General features: G+C 32.6%; 1 long non-coding RNA gene across 4 annotated transcripts; it reads left to right on the forward strand.

Moving 5' to 3' along the window:
* Positions 1-3,606: 3,606 nt before the first annotated feature.
* On the forward strand, positions 3,607-10,554 carry LOC131937339 (uncharacterized). 4 transcript variants are annotated; one of them, XR_009386206.1, is made up of 5 exons: positions 3,607-3,893; positions 6,124-6,168; positions 7,009-7,116; positions 7,552-7,608; positions 9,169-10,554. It is a non-coding gene; the product is annotated as an uncharacterized LOC131937339 (long non-coding RNA). The 4 variants fall into 4 exon arrangements; XR_009386205.1 differs by having other exon boundaries at positions 3,607-3,842; XR_009386207.1 differs by having other exon boundaries at positions 3,607-3,831.
* Positions 10,555-18,814: the final 8,260 nt, after the last annotated feature.

Here is an 18,814-nt window from a genome sequence, read left to right on the forward strand (position 1 = left end):
ACAGAACAAAACTAAACACAACATAAACGAACGCAAAAAAAAAAAAAAAAAAAAAAAAAACGAAAAAAACAAACACAACACTCATAACATAAACACAATTTAAATGCAATCATAAAGGCATATTGCTCAAATGTACCAACTTGGGAACAGAACAAAACCGACAGAATAATAATTAGAAAACAGTATAAATAATAGGCAGTATTTAAAATATCCGTGTTTTACCTACAATATTTCACTTTATCCATTCACGCATTTTTTTCCAGTACTTTAAATTTTAAAAATTTACAATAGAGTTTCATAACTAAAACCATTGCGCACCTAATGAACGTGATGACGCGTCTATAATAGTGCTTAATAGTTGATTAAAAATTATAAGTAGTAAACATTACATTCAGTGGATAAAATAAATAAAAGATAGCCTTTTATCAATCAATTCTAATTATAATATTCCAACAATAATGTACTCTTACACGTCTGCATAATTTGCATTCACATTTTGCTAATTATATTATTCCAACAATTATTCCGTCTTGCAGATTCTGCATTCACATTTTTAGATTGAGTTCAATTTATTTTTAAAATAACTCCCTTGGCATTATTACTAAACAGTTTAATTTGATTTTTCTACCGTACAGTTATTATGTTATTAAAATGTATCCACTTTTTCTAGGAATATTAACGAAAACTATATTTGACATTGATCCTTTTAATATGTTTTAGCAATGTGCGTGTATTTAATATTCTCTTTACGTTATGCAAAATTTTACAAACAGTGGAAATTATAAAATAGCTCTATGCCACTATATAAACAAACCCTACTCTAATACTTGTAATAAGACACTGCGGTGCACTGAAAAGCACAGCATGGTGCGAATGTTTACTTTTATAGTCCCAAAATCTATAGCGATGACGGAAGGAAGGAAGGAAGGAAGGAAGGACTGACACACTACCAGCAGCGTTATATATATATACTAGCTGTATCCCGTGCTCCGCCACGGTAAATCATTTTTAAATATACCAACTTTGGAACAGAACAAAACTAAACACAACACAAACGAACAAACGCAAAAAAAAAACAACAACGAAAAAACGAACACAACACTCATAACATAAACACAATTTAAATGCAATCATAAAGGCATATTGCTCACAGTCTAGCCCGTAGCGCCAAATCGCGCCCTTTCCGAGTCCCGGCGGACGCGTCTGACACAGTGAATGACTACAAAACAGAGGCGTTGCGACCCTTTCCGGCGCCCGGGGACAAACTTTCGATTTGACCCTCCCTCAAACTTACGATTTGCACCCCCTCCCCTCAAAATTTCAATTTCCACCCATCCCCTCAGACTTTCGATTTGCACCACTTTTGATTTGAAATTCCCCCCGCTCAAACTTTTGATTTGCACCCCCTCAAACTTTCGATTTGCACCCTACCCCCCTCCCCCTCCCTAAAACTTTCGATTTCCACCCCCCCCCCCCCCTAGCTACGCCTCTCTTATAAAACCCCAGCTTGTCCGCAAACCGAAAGATAGAATAATAATAAATAATATACAATAAAAAATAGGCAATATCTATAATATCCGTGTTTACCTACCATATATCACTTTATCAATTCACGCATTTTTTTCCCAGTATTTTAATTTTAAAAATTTACAATTGAGTTTCATAACTAAAACCATTGCGCACCCAATGTCTATAATGGTGCGGAATAGTTGATTAAAAATTATAATTAGTAAACAGTACATTCAGTGAATAAAAAGAAATAAAAGATAGCCTTTTATCAATCAATGTGCTAATAATAATATTCCAACAATAATGTACTCTTACACGTCAGCATAATTTGCATTCACATTTTGCTAATTATATTATTCCAACAATTATTCCGTCTTGCAGATTTTGCATTCACATTTTTAGCGTGAGTTCAATTTATCTTTGAATTACCTCCATTGGCAAAATTACTAAGCAGTTTAATTAGATTTTTCTACCCTACTGTTATTATGTTAATAAAATGTATCCACTTTTTCTGGGAATATTAAAGAAAACTATATTTGACATTGATCCTTTTAATATGTTTTAGCAATGTGCGTGTATTTAATATTCTCTTTACGTTATGCAAAATTGTACAAACAGTGGAAATTATAAAATAGCTCTATGCCGCTATATAAACAAACCCTACTCTAATACTTGTAATAAGACACTGCGGTGCACTGAAAAGCACAGCATGGTGCGAATGTTTACTTTTATGGTTCCAAAAGCTATAGCGATGACGGAAGGAAGGAAGGAAGGAAGGACTGACACACTACCAGCAGCGTTATATTATAGATATATATATATATATATATATATATATATATATATATATATATATATATATATATATATATATATATATATATATATATATATCCTTGTGCTTAGATTTATATGGTAAAAAAAAAGCTAGAAAAAAATCGTAGGCGGCGGCTATAATACACAATTTCTATGCAACAATAGAAAATATGTTTGCGGCGGCAGCGGATCCGGGCAAGGCGATCTTCAAAGACGGTAAATCAGGCGGCCTCGGCGTTCCACACAAAAGACAGAAGTTGATCTATCGTCGGCGGTATTTCCGTCGGTTTCGAACAAGGTGGTATTCTAAGTCGACACAAAAGATGGGGGGAGTTGACAAATCATCAGTATGCCTAGCGACGGAAAAATCGGAAGTTTTAACAATGTAAACGAAACGTCTTTGAAGTCTGGATCAAATACCACTGAAAATCGGGTGCGGTTAATTTTTCGCAGAAATCTTCGCATTTCAACACCACCCAGCGTAAGTATCGGCTTGTGGTAAAATGCGAGACAAAAAAGTCACGTGACCGACCGTTTTCGCGCCCTTCTCGCATTTTCCCGCCTCGCCATTTCGCTTTTCGCGTCTCGCAATTTCCCCTAAATTATATGTGTAGACTACTAAATACTAAATACAGCTTCCCTCATAATTTTTTATAAGACTACCTGCCTGCAACCTCACACAAACTTAAGAAACAATAAACGGGTAAAAATAAAGGTCAAGATGTGACGTATGACCGATCATTCTTTCATTAAATAAAAATTTTAAATACTTGTAACACCTAACTATACACGGTCAGCCACGCAACAACTACAAAAAGACAGGTCTAACACCCCCCCCCCCTCCCTCCACCAATGGCGTAGTAACTGAGAAATCGGGTTTCTTCTGCGACCCAGCGAAAAACGTCATTCAGGTGTAGACCCGTCCAAACTTTTTAAAGTCGGAAATTCACTTTTCTAAATTCAAGACTTTTTCCAGACTGCGTCCGAACACTGTTAAACAATGTTTAGTAACAGAAATATTTATCTGAAACACTTAAAAATAACTAGTTATACAAACGATTAGTAAATCAGTATTTAACACGCAATTAAAATAAATCTATCCAAATTTTAAACGTTCTGTGTTAAAAAATAAAAGATGACGCCAAATAAAGTATGGTTTACAGTACTTCCAGTGAAATCCGGAACTTCTTGTTTTTTTACTGCTATACCATTCCGGAATAATAACTGACACTAAACCAAGGTTTTACCCTAATTTCTAGATTCTATAAATTATAGGTAGATCTAGGCCATAGGGTAATCTCACGATATATCGTCGGAAATTATCCTATAGAATCTAATTTGGCTTTGGGATAAAATACTCAAAAATAAATGGTCTTACTTAACACTTAAAACAACCTGAACTAAACGCTAGGCTAGTCTTATAATTTAATTAATAATTTAGTAAGGCAATATTCAATATATATGACATGTGAGGCCTACTACTGGATCTAAATATATATTAATAATGTATGCTTGATGTATGTAAACTGTAAACTATGTAGCCTAGTTTAAAAAATATCTGTTTAATGGTATAAATTTATTATTATTATGTTAAATCTATGTTTATTGCTCTGAGCATGATAGCCTACGCCCTACAATCTTTTTAGTTTTTAGTCATGTTGATGTCAGTTTTTTTAAATTTTGTCCCTAAATCAATACTGTACTGTGGTTGTTACAAGGGGCTAGTGTTTGCATTTAGTAGACTTGTTGTTTTTGTGCCCTTCTCTATATATAGGCTATATCTATATATCAGTGGCATAGCGAGGGTGACACCATTTAGGGGGTGACACCAAGGCAAAAAATAGCAAAATATATACTATAGAGAAAAATGATAATTCCACTTAACTAAGTGATTAATTCAAGTGTTAAATAGTCTTTTAAGAGGTGGAAATCAAAAGTTTGAGGGGGTGGGGGGGTTCAAATCGTAAATATTGAAAGTTTGTCCCCGGTAAGAGTCGCTACGCCTCTGGGGGTGACACCATTAAGTGCCGCACCGAGTGACACCCGACCTCGCTATGCCACTGCTATATATACATAGATCTATATAGCCTACAGTGCTTTTTTTTTTTGTAAAAAAAGTAGGTGCAGGTACTGAGTGACGGATTGCCAAACTTTTAACTATCAGTTTGCACCTCAATGCAAGCTAAATCACTACTGCAAAGATACTAAATTAATAATTAACAAAGTAATAATATAATAAATTAATAATAAACGTTAAAATAGAAGGAAAGCAATAATTTTTTCATGAAATCAAAAAAGGTGCCAGTACGCCATACTAGTGCATACTATCACAAAAAAAGCACTGTATGTATATATATATATATATATATATATATATATATATATATATATATATATATATATATATATATATATACAGACTCCCTGGTTTTTAAGTCTCTGTAATATAGCTGTAAAATAAAAGTCTTTAACCTGTCCCTTGAAAATTCAGAGAAACTATAAATAGCTACTACTGTCTCTTCCTTGACTGTGTATGATGCGTTACCAGCTAAAAAGTTGAAAAGTCCTTTTTATTTTCCTACATTTTAAATGGAGGTCGATCACGCCCTGATATTTAAATTCCTTTGCAGTTTCAGAAACCTCACTTAAGCCCTGTATTATATTTTATATGGTATTATTTTTAATCTATCTATAGTATAAAAATAGCATTAAAATAATCTCAGTAAGTTAGTCTAGAAATTATTATAATTATCATATAGGCCTATTCGATATGAAATTGAATACAAAAACCTTGTTTTAATAATTGCATGTTTGTATTTAGTTAAGGCATTGAGTATAGGCCTAATTACTTTTACTTTATATATATATATATATATATATATATATATATATATATATATATATATATATATATATATATATATATATATATATATATATATATATATATATATATATATATATATATTTATATATATATTTATATATATATATATATATAAACAAGAGTAGTTCTGTATATTAAGTGTACCAACCAGTGGCGGAACTAGAAAAAAAAGGGCCACCCAGCAAAAAAATTTCCTGCCCACCATATATATATATGTATATATATATAAATAAATAAATATATATATATATATATATATATATATATATATATATATATATATATATATGTGTGTATATATATGTATATAAATATATATATATATGTGTATATATATATATATGTGTATATATATATATATATATATATATATATATATATATATATATATATATATATATATATATATATATATATATATATATGTATATATATATATATATGTATATATATATATATGTATATATATATATATATGTATATATATATATATATATGTATATATATATATATATGTATATATATATATATGTATATATATATATATATGTATATATGTATGTATATGTATGTATGTATATGTATGTATATGTATGTATGTATATGTATGTATGTATGTATATATGTATGTATATATGTATATATATATGTATATATATATGTATATATATATATATATATATATATATATATATATATATATATATATATATATATATATATATATATATATATATATATATAACTATGATTAATCTAGTGCAGAAGACAATAAGGGCAGGTTATTTTACTAATAATATAGTACCCTGCTCTGTTAAGCAAGTAGGTCTATTGACTAGATCATATAACAAACACAATTAGATGATTGAACTACGATAGAAAACTGAATGCACATTTCATTTTTTCTTTAGAATTTTGAAAGAATGAGTACAACACAACCACCTGCTACCAGTTGTGTAAGTTAAAAATTTTCCTTTATTATTTTTAAGTTTAAAGAAAACCTAGGCGAACAAAAGATGTCATAAAGGATTTAACAGCCTAATCTTTCTCTAACTTGTTTATAGAAAATGTATTTTGGATTGTTTCAAACCTCACTAGAGCCTTGTCATTCATATTTTAGAATTCCTTACTAACAAGACTAAACAAGCGTTGCATGTGTGTATATATATATATATATATATATATATATATATATATATATATATATATATATATATATATATATATATATATATATATATATATATTATGATGACTTTATATTTAATATTTACTTTATCAATTTTAGCTAGTTTTTTTCAAATATGTTTGATTTTCCACTTTTTTGATTCAGTCAGAATTATGAGGCATATTTAATGTGGTCTTTGAGAATATCCCAAACAGATTAAAATGTTACAACAATGCTAGAAGATTCAATTTCTAAAAACAAACTACATCGACTATCACAATGAGCACTGATGATTTTGAAGATGCTCTTTATTAGTAATCAAATCAAGTACATTCACATCTACAATTCAAAAATTATGTCTAGTGCTACATCTACAGTATTCTCCAAAAAAATTTTAGATTCATTATTTTCTTTAAACAATTTTTTATGTTCATATCTGAAGAAAAAAAATCTAACATTTCCACTGAAAACTTGGTTTTTTTGTTGTTGTTGTTATATATATATATATATATATATATATATATATATATATATATATATATATATATATATATATATATATATATATATATATATATATATATATATATATATATATATATATATATATATATATATATGATGACAGGTTTCTAAAAACTTCCTTCCAAATGAGAAAAATACTGAAAGTGAACCTTGTATTCGAACTGAACTGCATGTGGAAGCCAAACAACATGGAACAGTCATCATTCATACTGTATATAAAAATTTTATTCCTTTCTTACGAAGATTAACAATAAATTTGCTACTTTCAATGTGTGCCTAGTTTAATAAGAATAACGAGGAGCACTAATATGTGCCTGAAAGTTTAAACTTTTTTATTTAAAAACATTAATGGAATACGTTTGTCAAATCAAATGTTATGTTTACTTGTTCATTATTCATACACACATATTCATGAAGGTGAATGCTGAGAAAATTGCCTTTAAACTGTTATCATTTGACTTAAAATTGAAAGATCACCATAAAAAAATAGAAGCTCTGCTATTTTGCCATCCATTCATATACTGTAATAAAATTGATGGCCTTTTTTCTTTAACCCTAGTAGTTTAAGTATCAGCAACACAATATATGGGTATGTGTAATCACCTAATAAACAGCACACTTTTAAATAAACTTTGTGCTTTCTCAGGCAGACTTGTCACCTGTAATAGAGATAAAGGCATTGAAAGAAGATGTTGCAAATATAGTAAGTAATTTTATATTTGATTATATTTGATAAGATGCAAGATGGTTCATTTTTCCCATTGGAAAATATTCTGTTTGCTGCACTGCACCACTGAAACCACTGTACACCCATCGCACCCCTGTAATTCTTCTACACCCCAAATAAATCCCTTTTATAGATTCCCCCCCCCCCCCCCCACTTTTCTGTTAAGGACATCAATTTATTTTCTCTAGCAGGAAAGATGGGGTGGGGGGGGGGGGGGGGGGGTTGTAGTGGTCCGTAAGGACTTCTAGTTTTATGATTGCTTGATTAACTTTCACACATTAAATATAACATTTGCATACTACTATGAAAAATAACCAAAGCATATACATTTGTAACCAATAAAACATCATTTAATTCTGCCCAAATTTCTTTAAATAATTCAGTTAAAAGCTTGGTTAAGCATTAATTTTCTTTTAAATTAAATTTCTTACCCCCCCCCCCCTCCATTTACCAAAAAAAAAAATGTTTTCTTGCTATCGTGAATGGCTGTAAGTTTAAAAAAAATTATTCTAACAAGAAACTGTATTGCTAGTTTTCCATGTCTTAAATTTAAAATTAGTAAAGCGGGAGATATCTCCCTTAAACTTTCTTAATATCCTTGTATTACAGTAAGGGATATGGCACCTTCAGTTAAATCTGGCTACATATATGTTTTTTAATTCATTTATTTTTAAGTTATTTAATATTTAATTTTTTAGCGCAATTTCCATTCTGGAGAATTGCGTTTATTAACCCGTCATTTCTGGATGTATGAATGAATGGATGTGTGTCCGCAGCTTTAAGTCGTATCTCCTCCTCAACGAAGCAATATCGAGGATTAGTTCCAAAGCAATTATGTTAAGCAAGTTACGAGGATGAACATAGGCCAAAAAAATTCCGGGTTTCTTTCATGGATTTCCCGGAAAAGCCAAAAAACCTCGAAAAAATGCAGTTTTTGGCCCATATCTCGGCAACCAGACCACTTAGCTGCTTGAAACATGTACCAATCGATTCCTGCCATAATTTAGAACAATATTGCCAAAGAAAGTTTTCAAAAATATCCTTTCGTTCGGTCACAAAAACATTTTTGAATTAATTAAAATTTGGACCGAATTAGTAGGCATTTTTATCCAACCACACCACACGCGTCATCACGTTCAATAGCTGCGCCATCACGTTCAATGGCTGCGTCATCACGTTCAGTAGCTAGGCGTGCAATGGTTTTTAGTCATGTAACTCTATTGTAAATAAAACATGTATTTTAACCAATGGTTTTACTAACCCTGCTCTTGATTTACGCTACGACAGAGCTATTTTTAGATAACATAAGGAAATTGCGCTAAAATTGTCACTAGACGTTTAATTACCTTGTTTTAAATAGAAAAGAGTCTAGTTAAGTTAGTAGAAAAAATAACTGCACACCAAATGATTGTAAACATTTAATGCATAATTATAAGTAGGCCCTACTTTATAACACTAATACAAGTGAAACCATTTGACTCTTTTAGTTTGTTCAATTATAACGTTTGCTATTACTTATTTACATTTTTTTTCCAGATAAATATCAAAAGTTCTGAGCAGCAATGGGCCTACATGTGTAATATACTAGATGACAATTTGACTTTGGCGCATTATTTTCCATCACTACCAAAGAATTCAGAGCTTATTAAGTTGTCAGTAAAAGCAATAAACCCACAAAAATGATCTGAAGAAATGTGTTTTATATTGATTGCTATTTGCAACAATGATGAGCGCTGCTAAGTTATAAGTTATTTGTGAGCTTAAGATGCATCAAGCTTAAGACAAGTAGTCAGAGAAATGTCGTAGAACATGACTTATCAAGGAAAATCATGAGGGATTTGGAATTTCGATCTAGCTCTGCTCCAGATATTTTTTGCTACCTCCAGCTCTGCACATGCTAGTATTAATTTTTTTAAATGTGAGCTATGTACAAACATCAGCAGCCTTACTTTAATCATTTAAGTTTTATGTGATCTGTTTCGTTGCTGGTGTTAGTGCATTTTGTTGTCTAACATTGAGTAAAACAGTGTAATTTTTTTAAAATTTAGCTGGTCACATTTAGTCTTACTGCTGTCTGTGTTTAGTGTTAGACGTTCATACAGGAACAACAGATAGTGTTCGTATCTTGTAATCGTGTAAATTTGTTTTATTAAACTTGTAAAGCAAGTCTGTCAAGTAAGCAGGACTTTGGCATTGGTCAAGTTCCTTAGTTCTTAACAGAAGTTGTATTTTAATACAGTGCTGAGTTAAAGAATTAGGGCCTAATTAATAATTTTTATAAAGCTCACATGCACCTACTGATAGCCTAAACACCAGTTTTCTTGAGCTGCTTTTACTTTTAGACATTTACCAGGGACACACACACACACTCTGAAAAGATACCTAGAAGAAACTGCATGGTATAAATTTCTTGAACTTTTACCATGCCCATCGAATGCACCCATGGTTTCCAGCCAGTGCTCCCCATGGCAGGTACCGTACACTTTGGGAAACTCAGCTTTAGCGTTTCCGTTATTCAGAACAACTTTTATGGATATTTTCTTTCTTTTTACTACTTTTACAAGCTTTCATTTAACTCACTTCCTCGTCTGTCTGTCTAGATCGAAACGCCTGAGCGAAATTTCGGACACGTCTGACAGACTTGTTTCAACATTGGCACGTGGGTCAAGACAATGCAACATGACATTAAATTTGACTTCATAGGTTGCCTGATTTATTTTTTTATGAATTAATAAAACTTTCGTCCAAATTAGTAGGCTGCTCATCAAACTATTCCGCACTATTAGACACGCGTCATCACGTTCAATAGGTGTGCAATGGTTTTTAGACATGCAACTCTATTGTAAATAAAACATGTAAAGTACTTAAAATTTTTTTCATAAAAAACGTTTTAATAACAAACTTTCATGTAATAATGCACTAAAAAGTAGAAAATAAATTATACTCTACTCTATTTAAATAACTATAAAGAAAAGCGTAGGTCTCTTCCTAAATATTAGTAAAGGTTTCCAATATATACTAAAGTAAAGTGACCCAAACTTTTCTTTATAGTTATTAAAGTTATTTAAATAGTAGTGTATAATTTATTTTCTACTTTTATGTGCATTATTACATAAAATCTTATTATTAAAACGTTTTTTATGAAAACAAGTTAATTAAAAAAGTCTAGTGACATTTATGCGCAATTTCCTTATGTTATCTAAAAATAGCTCTGACGTATAATGATGGGGTGCGTTCAAGCTAGAAGAAAGATCGGTTTGTAGGTGTTTATGTAATTTTAAAATTTGTGACCGAACGAGAGGATATTTTTGAAAACTTTCTTCGGCAATATTGTTCTAAATTATGGCAGGAATCGATTGGTACATGTTTCAAGTCGCTAAGTGGTCTGGTTGCCGAGATATGGGCCAAAAACTGAATTTTTTCGAGGTTTTTTGGCTTTTCCGGGAAATACATGAAAGAAACCCGGAATTTTTATGGCCTATGCTCATTCTCCTAACTTACTTAACATAATTGCTTTTAGAACTAGTCATCGATATTGCTTCGTTAAGGAGGAGATACGACTTAAAGCTCGGACACACATTCATCCATCCATCCATTCCCAGAAATGACGAGTTAATAAACGCAATTCTCCAGAATGGAAATTGCGCTAAAAAATTGTATCTATAATGTCTTAAAGCAATTCTATTATCTAATGTTTTTAGTGAAGATATTTGTCAGAGTTTCTTCCAGGCATCTCTTCGGGGGGGGGGGGGGGGCTTTGCCCCCCCCCCCCCCCGAACGAAATGAAATTTATATAATTTATATAGAAAATATATACTTTTAACAGTGTCCGCCCCCCCCCAAAGAAAGTCTACCGCCCCCCCCCCCCCCTCGAAAATTTCAAGTGCCCCCCCGGAGAAAAATGTCTGGAAGAAACACTGATATTTGTTAAAAGGGTGCTAGTATTGTGATTTGTTTTTTTTTTTTTAAATGTCTTTCTTTCAAGAGTCTTTGCTGTCAAACTATTTCACATAATAAAAAATCATTTTTACGTTTAGAGTTGTTAAACTGGTGTCTTGCTAAGTCAATGTGCCTTGTGGCAATGGGGTCATCAATACATGACGTCACGCTTTTTTGGACGATTTTACCTCCCCTCCGTCACACGTCACAAAAAGCCAGACCCCCCCCCCCCCCTGAAATGACGTCACACCTCAGCATACAACCCCCCTCAAAATTGTTGTTGAATTTTTCTTAAAACATCGATATTTTCCAAAATATTATCTGAACTCTGTCAACATAGAGTATTTTGATCAATTTCTATTACAATTTATTTAAAACAGTTTTCTAAAACGCGAAATAACGGCTAAAATTCGTTTTCTGACATTGCTTTTTTATAATGCAAAAGTGTGATGTCCCACCATCTGAACCCCCCACCTACCCCTCATCACACACCGTCACAAAATTACGGACCCCCCCTCCTCCTACGACTGTGACGTCATTTATGGACGACCCCTATGTAAGTGGTGTTTAAATGCTGTAAGCTTGTGGATGTAATATGCACGGTTTTATTGTCCGTAGTGCTGTAACAATAAAGCGGGAGTGATCTCCCCTAAACTTTTTCGAATTTTCTTTTATAACACTTCGGGAGATGGCAACTCGGGATATAGGCATAATTTTTAATTACTTAAACTGTTTACTTTCTCGAATACAGAGTATAGAGGAAGTATTGTAATCGTGCACAAAAATCACATGAAATGTTGACAGTTTTCATCGTTTTATACCTCGTTAGTACTTCCTCATATACGGAGTATAGGGGACTTATTATAATCGGGCAAAAATAATAAATGCAGATTTATCAAATTTTGGGTGTTCTATGCGTAATACTAATTGAGTCGGAAAAACCGGGCTAAGCAATTCTGTCCGTATGTGAACACGATAACGTGAGTACCGTTACAGTTAGGTTGATGAAATTTCATATACAAGTATTATATCAAATTTGTAGTTCTCTATCAACTTTTCAGCGATTTCCGATCACCGGAAGTGGGATTTATTCTACTTTTAATTTTTCAAAAGCCTATAACCTGAGTACTGTTTCAGATAGATAAACGAAATGTCATAAATAAGTAAAAGCTCTAATTTTCTATCTTCTATCAAATTTTGAGTAATTTCCGTTGACCGGAAGTTGTAATTTTCTCGACTCGACGCTGCCCTAACCCGAAAACCCGTATAAGCCTCTGTACATGGGGCCGCCACAGAAAGCTCCCTCCAGTTTTGTTGGTCACCGGCAATTTTTTTGGCAGTCACCCATGACACTCAGCCCTGCCTTTGCCAGCTGCTCCCCAGTTGTGAGTCTCCCTTGGCCTTCCTGGCTTGCTCTTTCCAATACTAGTCATTTGAAAAATAACTTTCATAGAGCGTCCTATTTGTTTCAAGGACGATTTATTTACTTAAACAGCTCGGGGTCCCTGGGATCTCGGTGACCCGTGAACTTTTTCCACATTGGTTACATGGTTGATACGCCACTGCCTACACCTCGCTTAGCCTTACGTACAACTATTCTAGGCCTCTACCTAGGCTCTATTAATAGACACTGGGTTTTCAAAGGTTCATGTAGGTCTATTGCTGTATCACACTTTAGGTCAGAGTTCCTTCCAGGCATCTCTTCGGGGGGGCGAAGCCCCCCCCGAAAATTTTTACCGCCCCCCCGAACGAAATGAAATTTGCATCATTTATATAGAAAATATATACTTTTAACAGTGTCCGCCCCCCCGAAGAAAGTTTACCGCCCCCCCGAAGATTTCAAGTGCCCCCCCGGAGAAAAAAGTCTGGAAGAAACACTGCTTTAGGTAATAAAGATATAAGTGATCGCTAAACAGAGTTTGTTTAATTAAAGAGAACAATGTCTTAAATTTTTAAAATTGTTTCAAAATAGGGTTACATATATTTATTTCCTTCGTGGTTTAAAGAAAACATTTATCGACAGCTGTGTATTTTTGTCTATAAATATATATATTTAGGTCGTAGCTATTATTAGCTAGGGGAAATCCTCTAGATCATAGCGGGTTTTTTTGTTGTTGCTAGATAGCCTGCAAATCATAGAATTTCAACATTCAAATAGATAATACTTACAGGACAGACATTGTAAAGTATCTTATGTTTCAAATGTAAAGAAACTTATCTTTATATTTAGCCGGTAAAGAGTATGAAGAAGTAGGCTACTCTTATTTCAGCTTTGAATTGTCTTAGATTATCATTTTTAATATTAATAATAACAGGCAGCCTATTCACTGATAATTCAGTCATTTTTAAATCCACCAATTATAAGTTTTTACAAATGTAGATCTTAGTATTTTAAATTACGATTTTTTATATAGTCAATAGGATAGTAGTAATAGTATAGGCCTATCATTGTTCATTTTTAAAGCTCCTGTCAAATTTACTGTTCATCGGTATTTTTATTGTATCTCATTCTTCTTATTCAAGATTATCAGAAAGATATAAGAATATAAGCGAAAGTGTTCACTAGCTACTCAAAAAATCCAACGCATCGACAGCCTCTCGTCTTAAAGATATAATTAATTAATTATGTCGACTGGTTCAGTTTTTGGTAGTGCCGAGGCAGTTGGTACAGTCGAACTGGAGTTTCACCGCTTTAAGCCACAGAATCAAACAACAATAAAACACACAGTAAGTCTCAGCTTTTCTTGTCTGTCTAACAATATAGTCCTTCAACGGATTGGTAAATAAATGTTTACATGTTGGCCTATTGACATGTACATCTATGCATGTAGAACTGCTGCATAGTACATCAATGTAGGTTGTGTTTGTAGATTTTTGTATAGGTCTACAGACTAGTAAATCTATGTATGGGTGTAGATCTAGTAGACCTTGGTATACCTAGGTCGACTGACAATATATCTATATTTGTAAATCTACATTTTTTTTTAACCATTAATGTCCCGTAACGCCCGCTGCCGCCCGACACCGTTAATGTCCCGTAACGCCCGCTGCCGCCCGCTTACAATACGCATAGAAAAATTAAATTTGTTTCATTAAAATTTGGCCTACAAATCCTAATTTTTAACTAAACAGGAAGTCTGATAGTTTCAGCATCCTTTTCCGGTCTTCTAATTTCAATGGCGCTTTTGAAAGATACAAAATAATAGTTTCTTTCTATCTCGAAATTTTAGACTCATCTGTCCTTTTTTTAGTAGATTTAATATTAAAAATAAAATAAAATAATGCCTCTAAACGTATCTAGGCATGTATTTTATGAATTATATATCTTAAACATAACCAAATTGATATTTAACTGTTAAATTCGATGCATAGTTGTTTAGACAAAAATAAATAAAGATGACTACCGAAAATGACCTGTTTTGAATTTTCTCCGACATTTTTTATTTTTATACTGTACTTGTACCTAATATAATATATTCTATTTAATACTGTTGGAAAGCCAGGTTTATTCCCAACATTAAGCAGTAGTTTTTATCTTAATTTTCAATTTCATTTAGACAAAAACAAATATTTTGTGAAACTATTAACTTGATCATACAGAGTTATGCTCCTTACATTGGGCCGTCATGGGTGGAGTTTTGGTAGAATGAATGGGACATTAATAGAAGGAAAAAAGAAGTTAGAATATTTCCAAACCTACTCAGCCTTGATCCAAATTAGTTTAACCACTTCACAAAATGTCGTATTTGTTACTTCTCTTTGCGTTTTTTTTTTTGTCTTCACTTTTCGACATTGCAAAACTCGTACTCAAAATTTGAGATACTAAATTTTAGGGTAAGTTTGTCTTGTCTTTCTGAACCACCAGAAAGCTAGATGTAACATAGCTCCATTGAAAACTTGAAGAGAGTTGCAATTCTTTTAATGAATAGGCCCTAACGTTACAATTTTATTTTATTTATAACTAAAAACCAAATTACTAAACAGAGAATTGTTCTCACAGTTGCACGCATCTGTTGAAAAAAATGTGGCGAATCTTAACAGTGTATGACGCTGGGTCCCAATATTTTAAAGCCTTCGCTAACCTCGTACAAGTAATTGTCCAGGTCAATTATAACGAGTGTTATGGGCTTGGGACGCTGATTTCAAACCTACTAGATAAAGGTGTAGAATTAGTATGTAGAGGTATTGAGGGGGATAAGTTTAACTAAAAGTAAAGATAAATCTAATGTTGGGACTGTCTTTCTGCTGCAGATAGACTGCAGGATGGATATACTAATATCAGGGCTGAAAGACGACCTAGAAGATGAGGTAAGTTACACGACCTCTGGTCAATTAACTCATCACCTGCCAGTTGTCGTTTGTTTACTTGCCAGAAAATATATAATGTAATTATATTCTTTGGAACTCGATGAACAAAAGGGTTAAATAATATGGGGGTTGAGAAGGAAATGGTTAATTGGTAATTGCCTCCTTTGAAATTTATTTCAGTTACATGTACCGGCCGGTGAACAGATCTGGATTTACAATGAGAAGCCTCTAGAAGGTGAAAAAACCCTGAAATTTTACGGAATACAGCCGGGATCTGTCATCGTTGTCAAACGTGTGGGCGAGAGTTGACCCATTCACACTCACAGCATCACAAGAAAAGTTATTTTATCATGTACAATAGATTAGAATGTGTTTGCATGCGCATTTGTTTGTGGTCAAATCGAATGACTTAATTTTTATCAGTTCCAACTGGATTTATTTCTTTTAAGGGGGTAGGCTCTGGAAAAAACGGGAAATATAACTTTTTAATTACTAAGCCTTTTTCATTTACTTGTGTATGTATAAGTTAGGGTACTTAATGGAAAATATTTGCATGTACCAGGGACTCTTCTGAAAATATGGTTGCCATGGAGTTCTAAAATTTCATAAAGTAACATATAAACCGCCCATATAACCATTGATCCTTCTTGTACTAACACTAATAGAGTCAGCTGGCTAGTTTTTGTAACGGAAAAATAGCTAGAAATATTTTTTTTCAAATTTTCAAAGTTTTTCTATGGTGAAAAAACATTAAATTTAGCATTTATTTCAATGAAATTTTACAATTTGTACTTTATTTCATCAAGCCTAAGTTATAAGGTGCAGTTTCACTTTCGTAAGACAACCATTGATTGCTGTACAGGAACTCGATATTCTGAAAACCCCACTTCATAGTAATTTGTTCTCAAAATTTTGCCGCCAATTAAAAAAAAAAATTAAAACCTCAAGACATAGTTCTGCCATTTTTTGTTTACGTTTCCTCTGATAAAAATGTAAACAAACAAATTGTTGTTGGTTTTATTTTTTTGTACCATACATACTAAAAAAATTAAAAACATCAAAAACATCCAATCTATAGGGCTGGTAAGTAGGTCACCAACAAGTTCTATGGCTCAAGCAGGTTTTATTGAGCGGTAGAACTGGTTGGTGACCTACTTACCAGCCCTATAGTGAAGTCCAACAAAAATCAAACAGTCATAGGGCCTATGATTTTTTAAATATTTAAATCGGCCTTTCGAATAACTTCTAGACTATTCTCGTTTATTTCTATTTGTGTTACTATTGTAAATATATATATATATTTATATTATGTGTGTGTATGTAAACTTTAAAAGCATTATAGTTTATAACAATAATAAGTTAAAATACAGTAAGGCAATGTACATAGCAACCTCAACTTTCGTTACGTATTTAGTTAAATACCCGGTGGAAAATTATTATAAAATAAATTTAGGCACATCCTAGAGTTTATGTTTTTGCCGTAAACCTTATCTTGGTCGGCTTCTCCTCAGTCGGCTTTGTCCGACCATATTGTGTGTTGTTGACGTTTTGCGTCAATCACAGCCTTTGTACCGTGTCGGCTTGCTCTTTTGATCCTAGGCTTTGTTATATAGTGAGCGTGATAAAGGTGGTTAAACTATTGTTGCGCTGTGTTGAGGGCAGCAAGTCACATTAACTACGTCTTTATGCCATTTGATGCTAATTTAAAGTTAATATTTAACAAACACGATTGAAACCGAGAAAGTTCGAACATTATATTAAAATCCAGTAAATATTATATGTAAAACGGAATTACAATTAAATCCTACAAACGTTACTCTAAAAATATTTTATGTGTGTTATAAATATGTATACAACCCACGCATAAATATCTAACATGTTTACATTTAATCAATCGTAAGTTGATTTGCATAATACATATATATTAAATTCCATTATGCGTGCTATACATTACATAACAATTAACATGACATGAAGGTGAGAAATGTTGAGGGGAGAGTAGTCATACTGATATCCCCTTTGTTCTCCTTGCTGGACCCTGAGGGCCATAAATTACATAAGAGATGCTATCTGTGGTTGGCTGGGATCTAAGAACAATAATCTGTGGTACATACAAAGAGATAAGTTTTATGGTGGGCTAGAAACAGGTGGGAGCTGGGTATTATGGAGGTAAGAAATTGTGAGGGGAGAGCAGTGATAATGTGTCTGATCACTTCCCTGATGGACCATGAGAGTCATAAATTACATAACATACCACCCCAGATTGGCTAAGATCTAAGAAAAATTAACCTTATTACTCACAAAGAGATTGGAAGTTTTATGGTTGGTTAGAAACAGGTGGGGGCTGACTCGGTTGTATTGCCCGTTAGGGGTAATAAGTATGTGTACCATTTTAAAAATTACCTGGCTAACATCAGTTGGCTGAAATTTTGCTTTTTAGCAGGTTAGAATTGTATTTCTATCATTTAGACACAAGTCTGTTTAACAATTAATACATTCTGTGTTAACTATTCCTATACCAGTGTCTTCATTGGTCAAATAAATGATAAACTTGCACAGAGGGCAACAAAAGCCACATAACAATATCTGTTATAACTTGTCTGAACATGCAAGGTAGTGGACAAACTTAATGTATTCGTGTAATTTAGTTATTATCTAACAAATAAAACAAACAAGTTAATTAAAAAGTCTGGTGACATTTAAGCGCAATTTCCTTATGTTATCTAAAAATAGCTCTGTCGTAGCGTAAATCAAGAGCAGGGTTAGTAAAACCATTGGTTAGTTATTAAAACGTTTTTTATTTTTAAAAATTTCAGTATTTTACATGTTTTATTTACAATAGAGTTACATGACAAAAAACCATTGCGCGCCTAGCTACCGAACGTGATGTCGCAGCCATTGAACGTGATGTCGCAGCCATTGAACGTGATGGCGC

The sequence above is a fragment of the Physella acuta genome, unplaced genomic scaffold (assembly GCF_028476545.2).
Source record: "Physella acuta isolate Inbredline_101_S28 unplaced genomic scaffold, ASM2847654v3 ptg000208l, whole genome shotgun sequence".
In the NCBI taxonomy this organism is placed as follows: domain Eukaryota; kingdom Metazoa; phylum Mollusca; class Gastropoda; family Physidae; genus Physella; species Physella acuta.